This window comes from Neltuma alba, unplaced genomic scaffold (genome assembly GCF_004799145.2).
Source record: "Neltuma alba isolate B1F8T4 unplaced genomic scaffold, ASM479914v2 tig00000426_pilon, whole genome shotgun sequence".
In the NCBI taxonomy this organism is placed as follows: Eukaryota; Viridiplantae; Streptophyta; class Magnoliopsida; order Fabales; family Fabaceae; genus Neltuma; species Neltuma alba.
The window spans coordinates 298,481-302,658 of record NW_021632044.1 but is presented as its reverse complement, the minus strand read 5'-3'; positions in this window follow the sequence as shown (position 1 = coordinate 302,658).

The following is a 4,178-nucleotide window of genomic DNA, read 5'->3' as shown; positions in this document are numbered from 1 at the left end:
TTCCAAGGCATACGACAAAGATCTTCATAACTTAAGTGTCCCACAAGTTCATATAATTCCTCTAAACCATTCATTATATGTCCTTATTACATTTGACAGCTTCTATCTATATCTGTCAAGCATTCATCGTGATATTTTTAATTAAGCAGTTCTCCCAATTCTTTACATATATATTTAAAAACAAAATATTCACATATATAATATAAAAAAAAAAACAAAAACATTCAACTGAAGGAAAAAAAATTAAAATGTCTTGGGTATCAAAGTCATCGTCAAAGGAAAGATCCAAGGATCCATTTTCAAGTTCAGCTTGACCAAGTATTTTGTTCATCTTCTTGTTCATAGTATTCACACAAGTGGTTAGGTTCTTTATGTTGGCATTCATGTGAGCTTTTTGAGTCAAGTACTACTGAACTCTCCTCTTGAGCTAAAGAGTGTCTTGAAGGAGAAAAGTTTCTTGCAATATAATGCAGCAAGTTGAGGTGAAGGAAGCATAGGTGGATGAACAAAAGACTAACCAGGCTCATTAGTTCTTTGACATTTTGCAATGGTGACAGAATGATGATAGAAATGAGAGTTGATTGAGCGGGAGGAGGCTGCTCAATCAAGACTTACAAACAGAAGGGTTAAGGTTCAGAATTTTACTTGATAGTTATTTCGTAGCACATACCCATTAAGTATCGTAATATTTGATAGTTATTAATCACAATTGTCAAATATAATGTCACATTTACTTGACTGTTATGTACAAAGAACTATCAACTATGTTTTTATTTTTTTAAGAAATAAAATATGACAACAATATTTGACAGTTAGTTTGCTTAATTGTCACGTATTTGATAAACATACTTCATATTGTATTTACGATAACCGTCAAATATAAGTTTACGTAATCTTTGCCTTACCATATTTAATGGTATTTCTCTTTAACCGTGAAGCATATTAAGTCAAATACCAACAATTCAATGATGGTGATTCGCTTGCAGAATAACTCTTCAAAATCACATGCTTGCAATGTGATTTCCCAAAAGGGTTATGCTTGCGACGTGATTCCAAACATGTCATAAATCTAGAGATCGAACACTTTCCTAACCTTCCTTTACATAAAGCAACGGATTTATATCAAAACAAAAGGCATTGGATAAAAATTATATATATTGAGAGAGAGGGAACACACCAAAAACAAAATTGTATATAGGATTTACATCTTACTTTTCGATTATATTTTCTTTTTAATCTTTTCCAATTTATGGATTGAATTTATTATTGAGAATATAACAAATCTAGAGTATCAGTGGAAAAAAATTGTATTTTCTAATTTTTTGACCAGAATTGTATTTTCTAATTAGAACATGCTGTGGCATGTTTAGGAATATGAAATTTGAATCATTTTGACAATACAAACTATATAGAGCAAGATAAAATGATAATGAGATTTGAATCCATTCAATTATTCAATTACTAAAAGAGGATATATGTGAGGATATATATGGGTGTGTCTGAAAGTGCTCCTAGGTTAGCAAGGATGGCATGACATGTTTGACAAAAAATGAAATCTAATTACTGCAACAATAAAAATTACCCATATTTAAAATATAATGAGAATGAGACCTTTTTTACCAAAAAATTACTGTCGCATTTTTTTTGCTAGGTTCGAGGTACTGTTGGGTATCAACAGTAGGCATGTTTTTCAATGGGGATTAAACCTTGGTTTACCATGTTATAAGAAACTAGTTTATTCTGTTAGACATAACCCTCATCGGTGAAAAAGGCAATTTTATTCAAGTAGAGTAAAAAGATTACAAAAAAAAGGTTGAATCTGTGGTCAATAAAGACTTTTTTTTACCATGTAATAAGAATGAGATTTGAATAAAAAATCCTATTTATTAGCTTATCACAACAAAAGTCCTAATCCATCGTGAAAGCAAGCACTGGAGGGAGACAATCTGAATGAGGCGGCACGTGACAGCAGGAACGATGGGGAGCGGCATGGATTTGGATGGTACCACACAAATTGTAAAGGGAAGAATCTGGACGGAACCAGAATGGCTGCAAAGACAAGAATCTGAATAGAACTAAAGGGACTATGAAGTCAAGAACATGTACGTGACAACACAAATAAAGGTAGGTGGTTGAAAAAAAAAAATTTAGCGCCCTGGTGCCATGTTAGAAACAAAGAAAGTGAGAAAATATTATACGTGTATTTTGGAATGAAATATGTCAATATATTTAAGAAAAAAATAGTAAATCCTAATAAAAAATAATGGGTTAAGGTACAAGTCTATTCATGAAGTATTCTATTAAGAGCACCAGACACTATAAACTGTTTTTGAGTGTAAAAGTACATATAAAATTTTTAAAATGGTGTAAAAACACTATGGCCGTTAAGTCAACTAATGCTGACTATTTAACAGACTTGTCAGCTAAGAAAATTGTACAAAAACACATATGAACTTTTTAAAATGATGCAAAAATACACAGTTTTTAATGACCGTGACATTTTTGCATCATTTTAAAAACTTTCTGTGTGTTTCTACTTCATTTTCTCGCCTTATATGTTTGCCAAACGATTAACATTAGTTGAATTAATAGCTATCATATTTTTGCACCATTTTAGAAACTTTATTTATATTTTTGCATCTAAGAAAAACTTATGATATATATTAGATGCTCATGACAAAGTACTTCATAGATAAATTTGTACCTTAACTCAAAAATAATAATAACTATAGAAATAAATACAAATCAAGTCATATCAATAAAACATATCTAATAGGTCCAATGTAACATTTTATTTATTTTTATTACTCTCAATCAAGCAAATAAAGAGAATCCAAATATAACAATACATAATGTGCGTGAAACAAATTAATTGCATTTTCCAGAGTTAGAACATAACGCGTCCCTCTGACGCGCCTCTCTAATCTCTACAGTATATTCACATTATCCAACTGGTTTTCTTACCCTCCTTTGCTGTAAAGGCCTTGCAAGTCACGAAAATTGAATCATCCCTCATCATCCCAATCCCCATTTCACATTATTCCTTTTATTTCAATTCTCCTATACGTTCCACCTTCACTCATTCTTTCCAACATTATCCAAATCGCCTCTAAAAATAGCATTTCCCTTTTCCTCCCCAATTAATTATAATAAATAAATTCACGCACTTTCTGACCCAGCATTATCCATTCTTTCCCAAGCATCCATCTGAGCTGTCGCTGACGTGTAACAAAGATCTGATCGTTTCTGCATATTCTCTGTGTTGTCCCACACCGACCAGATATGCGAACGGAAACTATTCAAATTTTGTCCTTCAGACTCTTCCCCCGCCGTTCCATTTTGACGTTCCTTCTTTCTGAATGTAGCTGCTTATTAATATTAGTTCTCATCCTAAATAATACTCCTCCGATCCTTATTATAAGACCCAATTTGACTTTTTATTTAGTCTTAATTATAAGACCCAATCCATTTTGTCTCTTATATTTATGTATTTTTTTCAAGATAATCCTTCTAATAATGATAGTTTTAGCCAATATACTTAATTAACAAGGATATTTTAGGAATGACAACACTTATTTATTATAAATAACCAACTTAACTTATTTCCTTAATCTCCTCAAATAAGTCAATTGGGTCTTATAATTAGGACCGGAGGAGTATAACAATTTAATTTAATTTATTTTTTATATTTATTATTTTTGCTAAACTAATTTATCTAAAATTTAATGTTACAAAAGGGATCCTTTAGAGAAACAAATTATATTTGTTAGAATTAAGTAATTTTTTTAAATTATTAATTTATTCAAATATATTAAGTGGTTTTTATATTAAGAATTGGAGGCCCATCCAACGGTGGCCAGCTAAGCAACCAAAGAGACAACGGATTTGATTGTTTTTCTAGTTATAGGCTTGCATTTTTCATTTTTGGTAGTACCTTGTTTACAGTTCACTCCATTTTTTTAGCTTCCAATGCACATACCCAAGAAAGTATCTTCAATAGAAAATTCTAATCTTTAATAATGATAGGAATATGAATAATAATAATCAAGCGATTATCTTAGTTTTGACAGCTAATGTGGTGTTTTTTTCAAGGGCAAATTGTATTTAAAGACTCATATTTAGTAAATATTACATTACAAGTTTCAAAAATGACAATTCCACCCCAAAGCCAAACATCG